The 9982-nt window shown below is 43.0% G+C and overlaps 1 pseudogene; it reads right to left on the bottom strand.

The window, feature by feature from the left end:
• Positions 1-9713, bottom strand: part of LOC102824071 — a 16009-nt pseudogene extending 6296 nt beyond the window's left edge.
• Positions 9714-9982: the final 269 nt, after the last annotated feature.

The following is a 9982-nucleotide window of genomic DNA, read 5'->3' as shown; positions in this document are numbered from 1 at the left end:
GGTACATCTGCTCAATGTTAGTCTTTCAGCCGGTGGCATTTCAAGGCATACTTCTTCTGTAGGTCAGGGCTTGGGTCCAAGTACTCAACAGCCACCCAGCCTTCAATGGAGCTGAAAACGTAACCCTGCTTGTTAGGAAAGGGGCTTCTGCAGCGCGTCTGGTACTTCAGGCTGGATTGCCTTCACTGCTGCACCGAAGCCCATGTTCTGCAAGTCCTACACCAGCGCTCTGTGGCCTGCCATCCCCACTATCAGTCAGTCCCCAGACACTGAGCGGGCTGAGAGAAGGTTCCAGCATTACGAGGAGTTCGAGGATCCCACAATTTCACTGTCTGACCCCAACTTCCAGTAAGCATCACATTCACTCCTGGACAGTATTCAACACACCTGATAGGTGCATCATGGGTCCCAACAAGATTTTCTTGATCCGTATTCAAATCATGCATTTTCAGTTGATGATCTAAGCCCCCACTCCAGTCATGAGTTGGATCGTAGAAGGCACAGTCCAGGACAGCGTCCCTGTGTTGGTACTTAAGCCATATGGAGTTGGCGGGCACATCGTAGAGGTGCACCGAGGTGTCCCAGGAGGACACCAGCAGGAACTGGGAGGTGTTGGGGCTGAACTTCACCGAAGAGATGCCATCCTCCGGCGGCTGGTTCAGCTTGAACTCGTTTGTGCCTGTCATCTTGTGCTCCCCTGTCGCCTCAACACTCTCGGAGCATTCCATAATCCAATTTCTTGAATTATTTGCTCGGCATACAGATTAAATAAGTATGGTAAAAGACTACAACCCTGGTGCATACCTTTCCTAATTTAAAACCATTAGGTGTTCTCTTGTTCTATTTTAAAAAAACTGCCTCTTGGTCTATGTACAGGTTCCTCATGAGCGCAAATAAGTGTTTGGGAATACACATTCTCTGCAATGCTTGTCGTGATCCCCACACTCAAAAGCCTTTGCACAGTCAATAAAGCACAGGTAGATATCTTTCTGGTATTCCCTGCTCTCAGTCAAGTTCCATCTGACGTCAGCAATGATATCCCTCCTTCCAAATGCTCATCTGAATCTGACTTGAACCTCTGGCAGTTCCTTGTCAATGAGCTGTTGTAAACATTTTTTTTAAAAATTATCTTTAGCAAAACTTTACTTGCATGCTATATTAATGATATTGTGCAATGATTTCTGCATTCTACTGAGTCACCTCTTCGGATTGGACACAATCAGTTGAGTAGGGCCCTGTCTTCCAAATTTCTTGACATAGATGAGTAAGTGCCTCCAGTGCTGCATCAGCTTGTTGGAAATTTTCCATTTGTATTCATCAATTCCCGAAGCCTTGTTCTTTCCCAGTGCCTTCAGTGCACCTTGGAGTTCTTCCTTTAGTATCATTGGCTCTTGAGCATATGCTAGCTCTTGAAACAGTTGAACACCAACCATTTCTTATTGGTACAGAGACTCTGTGTATTCCTTCCATCTTCTTTGAGTGTTTTGTGCATCATTCAATATTTTGCCTGTTGCTGTTAGTTGCAGTTAAGTTTATTTGGACTCGTAGTAAACCTGTATAGGATTTCCAAGGAGCACCTGGTGAATTTGAACCACCGACTTTGTGGTTCAAAATGACCTTGTGGTCCAGTGCTTATCCCACAGCACCACACCAAGACTCCCATTTTGCCCATAGACTCCTTCAGTATTTAAAGTTGATGCTTGAATTTTTTCTTCAGTTCCTTCAGGTAGAGAGATGCTGAACATGTTCTTCATTTTTGGATTTCTAACTCCAGATCTTTCCACATTTCATTATAATATTTGGCTTTGTCTTCTTGAGCGGCCCTTTGAAAATTTTCTGTTCAGCTCTTTTACCTCCTTATTTCTTCCTTTTATTTCTATGATAGAAAACAAATTTCAGAGTCTCTTCCGACATCCTTTTTTGGTGTTCTTTCTTGCTTGCCTTTTTAATGACCCTTTGCTTTCCTTCTGTCTGATGTTCTTCACATCATCTCACAACTCTTCTAATCTTCCGTCATTAGTGTCTAAACAGGTGGGATACGTTCAAGGTTATATTTTGCCTCTCGTGGACTTGTTTTAATTTTCTTAAGCTTTACCCTGAACTTGTATATGAGCCATTGATAGTCTGCTCCACAGTCTGCACCTGACCTTGTTTTGGCTGATGATATCGAGCTTTTCCACCGTCTCTACACAGATGTGGTCAATTTGAGTGCTGTGTATTCCATCTGGTGAGGTCCATTGTATAGTCATCTTTTATGTTGTTTAAAGAAGGTATTTGCAATTAACAAGTCATTGGTCTTGCAAAATTCTATTATGTGATCTCCAGCATCATTTCTATAACCAAGGCCATATTTTCCAACTATTGATATCTCCTCTTTCTTTCCAACCTTTGCATTCCAATCACCAGTAATTATCAATACATCTTGATTGCATGTTTTATCAATAGTTCATACCAAAGAAATTGGTAATATTCTTCAGTTTCATCATTGCCAGCTATCATTGGTGTGTAAATTTGAATAATAGTTGTATTAACTGGTCTTCTTTGTAGGTGCATGGATCTTATCCTATCATGGACAGTGTTGCACTTCATGATAGATCTTGAAATGTTCTTTTTGATGATGAGTTTGATGCCATTCCCCTTCCATTTGTCATTTCCGGTATAGTAAACCATGTGATTGTCAGATTCAAAATGGCCAATACCAGTCCATTTCAGCCCACTAATGCCTAGGATATCCATGTTTATGCGTTTCATTTCATTTTTGACAACTTCTGATTTTTCTAGATTCATACTTTGTTCTTTCCATGTTCCAATTATTAATGGATGTTTACTGCTGTTTCTTCTCATTTTGACTTGTGCCCCACCAGCAAATGAAGGTCCTGAAAGCTTTACTCCATTCACATCAGCAGGCTCAACTCTCTTTAAGGAAACAGCTCTTCCCCAGTTGTATTTTGAGTGCGTTTCAGCCTGAGTGGCTCGTCTTCTGACAATATTCTGGTGCTCTTCATTCTGTTTCAATATTCGATATTCTAGTGCTTATATGAAAGTGTTCCACTACTTTTCATAAGATTTTTCGATGATTAAATATTCCAAAGTAGTCTGTCTGTCATTCTCCCTAGTCTGTCTTAGTCTGTAAGCTCAGCTGAAACCTGTCCCTCAAGGGTGACTTTGATAGTATTTAAAATGCCGGTAGCACTGCTTCCAACAACACACAAGTCCCCACAGTAGGACAGACTGACAGACAAGTGGGCTAAGATATTGTCGTGGTGAAATAACAAAAGGTTTGCCAGAATTATTTTGTTGACACTGAGGGCAGGTTTTATTTACATAAGTTGGCAGCCTTCCAAAAATGACCCCCAAAAGTATTTTTGCATTAAATTCTTAAGTTTTCCTTACTCTACATGGGATTAATGTAAAGTACAAGCAAATGGTATGTGTAAGCAAGCTTTTCCTGGATGTCTAATATGTTGGAAGCAGACCACGCCCCAAGGAAACTTTCTTTCAATTGATTGGCTGCACATAGCAGATCTCAAAATTGGGGATGACTATGGAGCTCTGGTAGCGTAGTGGTTACGAATCGGGCTGCGAACCTTAAGGTCAGCGGTTTGAAACTACCAGCCGCTCCGCGGGAGAAAGATGAGGCTTTCTACTCCCATAAAGATTTACAGCCTCGGAAACCCTGTACAGGGTCGCTATGGGTCGGAACCGACTCGATGGCACTTAACAACAACAACAACAATGTCTTTCCTGGTAAAGCACTGAGAATCCTGGCCAGACAAGGAGGCACAAACCCTTAACTGTCATAGACGTCTTCCGCTTCTGTTCTTCTCTTTTTTCAGCTTGGGAAAGTTTTCCTTCCTTGAAAAGGAGTTTCATCAATTGTTTCTGTGCTTTTCCAGAGCGTTTCCATTTATTGCTTATGACAGATTTCCCTTCAAGGAGATAGCACATGGTAACAATAAGGTTTCTAATAAGAAAGCCACTTGAGGTCCGTTCTTTTACTAGACTACCAATTAAAGTAAGAAATCCCTGTTGTGTGTTTAACATTGTGAAATTCTGGACTTCCCAAACTTAGAACATCATAAAGGACTGCATCTTCATGACAGGCTAATCCTTAGGTAGCCATCAGGTTATTTTACAAGAGGAAACAGGAAAGGCAAAGTACCTCTTTCATCAAATAAGCATTTGCTTGGGTGAGTAACGTTACAGTTCACATTTTAATGGTCTGGCTTGCCTCTCTAACAATTACACCCTTTGAAAGCATGTGGAGCTGGTCTCCTTGGTCCCATGAAATCATCGGTGCCTGTTGTCTCTTAATAACCTCAAAAAGAAGGCTCTTTTGGTCTAGATTTTGGATCATACTTGCCCATTTCTTTGCATGCTTCACAAATTTTGGTTGGAAACTAGATCTTCTATATAATATATTATAGTAATTCTGGGTATTGTTCTGCCCCCCCCCCCCCCCAGGACTTGTTATTTTACTTCTTGTTTGGGGTGTTTTAAATTTGTTTTTAAGTAATTGACTGGGTAATTTTGGTGAAGTATCATTCCCCTTAGCTCCCTTACAATGTTAGGGTTAGGACCTCTCGTGGGGAGCACGTTTCACCAGCTTGCAGATCCCAAGACAGGGGACGTCCAGCCTAGGCACTCACTCTCTCCACTCAGCGACAAGCTCCATCAACCTCTGATAACTCCCCTTTGGAATGCTTCTTGAAGAATTGGAAGCACCTTAATGTTGGCAGCAATATTTTCAAGTAATATACTGTTTGATCCCAATATAACCTGGGGGGCCAAGAGAAATGGCCAGCAAACAGAACCTTAAATTACAACACTATTTTATAATTAGATTTTTCAGTAAAAGGGAAAGAAAATGGTCAGAAGTTGATATGTACCAGTGTTTACGTTCGTTAGAGTAAACCTGGAGAAATGTGGAAGGTGTGGAGAAGCAAGCCCTAAGCGTAAGATGCTAGGTCTAGTTACTGGGCATGTGATTGCACAGAGATCCCCTGGAAGCACCACAGAAATCACAAAGCCATTCAGGCTGTCGATGAGGGGGAGGATTGACAGGGCCTGAATCAGGCCAGCCCCAAGGGAAGTCTCCCAAGTACACTTGTAAGCCAATCGAGGTCCTAAAACTCCTGTTCAGGAAGAAGGGAAGTACATGATCCCTTTACCAGGTCTGGTGTAGGCACTTTGATGTTGCTACTAATCTTAATTATTTACCTGTGCGATTCTGAATCCACTCCACCCTTGGGGTCAACATCTGTTAATCCAAGTCCCTTCCTTCTCTTTTAAAAGGGGCCCTAAAATGACCACCCTGTAAGTACTGCTCTGGCAGGTAGGTCATTTCAAGACCACAGCCGTTTCCAGCCAACCTCATTCACATGGTGGACCACTTTGAGCCTCGGGCCCAGCGCTTTCACGAAATTTCTCATACTCTAGCCATGCCCTCATCATGTGTAAAGGCAACACCATCATATTTCCCCACAATAGTGCAATAATAAACTGTAACCCAAGTCCAAATTCCACTCAGTACATGCATAACCATACCAGCAACGGATGCACTCCAGGGGAAGGCCACAACTCATGGTAAAACTGGACTCAGTCCCTTGAGAAAATTAAACCTCTTTGCTGGGGTGGAACTCCTGGTCAGGCAACTACCACTCTCAGAGTACTTAATATGCAGGCCTGGACCCCGACGATTCTTCTAAATGAGGAAACTCGTCATTGCTGCTATGTGCCTTTGGTGGAGTACGGTTCCTACACCCAGGAGCAAACAACAAAAGATGGATGCTCTCCTGGTAAATGCCACTCAAGTTTGGAGTACTTGCACCTTAGGGTATGAAGCCCCTTTACCAGGGAATTCCAAATTGAGACCAATAATGTTCAAACTCGCCAGCCACTCCTTGGAAACCCTATGTTGCTATGAGTCAGAACCACCTTGACTGTAGTTAACAACAACAACAACGGCCTACCCAATCTTCCAATTCTGCAGAAACTCCCACCAGTGAAAAGGGTTGCCACTCACCTTCCTGTTTCTAGGCATCCTCACCCTAGGGCAGCCAGATCCATTACATACGGTATTATAGAGTCATCTAAATATCCCAATGTCTCCTCAATGGAAAAAGAATTGGGTGAAGATTCAGGCCAGTCCCTAAGGCTCTCTAAAAACTATTAGACTCATTAGCTAATATAAGGAGCTCTGGTAGCATAGTGGTTATGAGTCAGGCTACTAACCTCAAGGTCAGCAGCTTGAAACTACCAGCCATTCCGTGAAAGAAAGATGAGGTTTTCTACTCCTGTGAAGACTTACAGCCTCAGAAACCCTTTGCAGGGTCTCTATGAGTTGGAACTGACTCCATGGCACACCTCCTACCCACTGCCCGCCATTAGCTAATATGGTCATGGACCATCAAATGGGAGTTCAGATGTGGCGCTATGGGTTAATGCTCTGGACTGCAAGGTCAGTTTGAACTGCAAGGTTGGTGATTCAAGCTTACAGTCACTCCTCAGAAACCCTATACAGGTCGCTGTGGGTCAGAACTGACTCAATTGCACTGAACAACAAGTTACTAGTCAAAGAAGGGGGAGTGTGTACAATAGCACATACCTCTTACTGTACTGACATGAATGTAACTGGGGAAGCGGAGCTCAAGATCCAACACATTCTAGAAAATGGCCAATGGCTACAAGGACAAAACAAAAAAACAAACAAAAATCAACCCAGTCTTCTCTAAGACTCTAGACTCAGATTAAGGTCTACCTTCCCTCAATAATCTGGATCAATCCCTTCCTGGGGCCCCTGACGATCATATTTCTACTACTCATCTTTGTCCTTGTAGTCTAGACCTGAGAACTTCCTTTGTATCTAAGAGAATAGGAGCTTTCTACAGACAAATGTTGTTAACTCATACTTCACTGTGTTTAGAACAATTTTCTATGAACACTATGGGTCAGATGGGGTAAATCTTCAAGCAGACACCCACTTAATTGCCTCCTTTGTCCTCCACCCAGGTGTATCATACTGCAAATGTCAGGCCCCGCAGGGTGCGGCAAAGATCTCTCCAACCATGAGGACAGGAGGGAAACGGGTAGCCTGTCCTAGGGACATCTTCTGACAGCAGGAAGTAGATAAGGGTCCCCTTTTCCCTGAAGCATCAGAGTACCCTAATTCCTTAGAGAGGAATGCTAGGCAGTTTGATTAGGGAAGCAGAGGCCAAACTGCAAACTGCCCAGAAGCAGTGTAATAAAACACAATTGAGGTTAGGTCATGAATACAATTATAACAAACTGAACTGTGGGGAGAAGGGGTTATTTAAACCTAAGAAAGGAAATGCAAAAAACACAGAACAAAACACGTCCAACCATCCAAAAACACACTGACAAAGGTACAGGAAAGCAAATCCCCTCAAACTAGTGTACCTGAGAGACTTGTCTAACTAATTAGCCAAGTCAACCATCTGAAAAGACTGACAAAGGCTCTGGAAATCTAACCCCCTCCAACTATTAAATAAAGACCTAGTCTGAGTCATCAGTAAGGACTCCCCTGAATGGCAAGATGGAAACCCATTCTCCTCTGTGGGAGAATGTCTATGCTTTGTCTATGCTTAATAATTAAACTTCTGCTTGCTTAAATCACTGTCTCTCCAGCTCCTTTTATGTACATACTGTGCCCTGTTGTTGTTGCTAGGCACCATCGAGTCATTACCGACTCATAACAACCCTATGCACAACAGAGCGAAACACTGCCCAATCCTGGGCCAACCTCACAATTGTTACCACGCTTGAGTCCATTGATGCTGCCACTTTGCCAATCCATCTCCCTGGGGTCTTCCTCTTTTTCTCTGACCCTCCACCTTACTAAACATGATATCTTTCTCCAGCAACTGGTCCCTCTTGACAATATGTCTGAAGTAGGAGAGACAAAGTTTGGCCATCTTGACCTCCAAGGAGCACTCTTCCAACACAGATCTGTTGATTCTTTTGGCAGCCCATGGCACATTCAATATTTTCCTCCAACACCATAACTCAAATGTATCAATTCTTCTTCGGTCTTCCTTATTCACTGTCTAGCTTTCGCATGCATATTGAGGTTATTGAAAACACCATGGCTTGGGTCAGCCGCACCTTAGTCCTCAAGCTGACATCTCTGCTCTTCAACACTTTAAAAAGGTCTTGTGCAGCAGATTTGCCAAATACAATATGTCGCTTGATTTCTTGACTGATGCTTCCATGAGTGTTGATGGTTGATCCAAGAAGAATGAAGTCCTTGACAACTTCAATCTTTCCTCCATTGATTGATAAGAATGTTGTTTATTGGTCCAGTGGTGAGGATTTTTGTTTTCTTTATATTGAGATGCAATCCATACTGAAGGCTGTGGTCTTTGATCTTCATGAGTAAGTATTTTAAGTCCTCTTCTCTTTCAACAGGCAAGGTTGAATCATCTGCATATTGCAGGTTGTTAATGAGTCTTCCTCCAATCCTGATGCCACATTTTTCTTCATAAAACTAAGCTTCTCAGATTATTTGCTCAGCATACATGTTGAATAAGTACGCACACCTTTCTTAATTTTAAACCATTCAGTGTTCACATGTTCTGTTCTAACAACTGCCTCTTCTTGGTCGAGATACAGATTCCTCATGAGCACAATTAAGTCTACCGGAATACTCACACTTCAGTGTTGTCCATAGCTTGTCATGGTCCACACAATTGAAAGCCTTTGCATAGTCAATAAAGAACAGGTAAATATCTTTCTGATATTCTGTGCTTTCAGTCGACATCCATCGGACATCAGGAATGATATCCCTCATTCCACGTCCTCTTCTGAATCTGGCTTGAACCTCTGGAAGTTCTCTGTCAATATATGCTTGCAGCCATTTCTGTATTACCTTTAGTAACACTTTACTCGCATGGGATATCAAAAACATTATCCGATGATTTCCGCATTCCGTTGGGTCAACTCTCTTTGGAATGGGCACAATGAGTTGGCCAGATTGTTGTCTTCGAAATTTCTTAGCATTGATGAGTGAGTGCCTCCAGTGCCACCTCAATTTCTTGAAAGATTTCCATTTTTATTCCATCAATTCCTAGCGCCTTGTTCTTCGCCAATTCCTTCAATGCACCTTGGACGTACTGTGGCTGTTGTTGTTTAGTGTTGTTGAACCAGTTCCGGCCCATAGCGACCCTGTATATAGGGTTTCCGAGGAGCCATTCATGAGCTTGAACTACCGACCTTGCAGTTCAAACGGCTTTGCAGTCTGGCACATTAACCCACAGCACCACACCAGGACTCCTTACTGTGCCTCGTGGTGGTGGTTATGTGCCGTGGAGTCGGTTCCGACCCATAGCGACCCTGTACAGTGTTTCTGAGGCTGTAAATCTTTACGGGAGCAGAAATCCTCATCTTTCTCCCATGGAACAGCTGGTAGTTTCGAACTGCTGACCTTGCGGTCCACAGCCCAATTCATAACCACTACGCTACCAGAGCTCCTTAGCTGGCAATATTCTGAAGCTATTCATAATATTTTCATTTTCTGGCACTATGTGGCACTGTAAGGTAAGCATTGGACTACTGATTGCAAGGTCAGTTGCCCTAACCCACCCGCTGTTCCTCGAAAACCCTATTTGAGACCCCGTGAGTAAGAACCAACTCAATGGCACTTAACAACAACAACACACATGACAATATTTCACTGCTATTCGTACGGTTTTCATTGGTTAAACATTGAGAAATAGTCTGTCTCTTCTTCTTCCTGGTCTGTCTTAGTCTGGAAGCTCAGCTAAAATCTGTACACCATGGATGACCCTGCTGGAATTTAAAATACCGATGGCATAACTTCCAGTGACCTCACGTATAACAGAACCAAATACTGCCCAGTAGTGCGCCAACCTCACAACCATCGCTATGTTTTAATTCATTGCTGCTATCACTGTGCCAATCCATCTCATTGGGGTCTTCCTCTTTTTCTTCAACCCTCCACTTT

The sequence above is a fragment of the Chrysochloris asiatica genome, unplaced genomic scaffold (genome assembly GCF_000296735.1).
Source record: "Chrysochloris asiatica unplaced genomic scaffold, ChrAsi1.0 scaffold00439, whole genome shotgun sequence".
In the NCBI taxonomy this organism is placed as follows: Eukaryota; Metazoa; Chordata; class Mammalia; order Afrosoricida; family Chrysochloridae; genus Chrysochloris; species Chrysochloris asiatica.
This window is presented reverse-complemented; position numbering and strand designations above follow the sequence as displayed.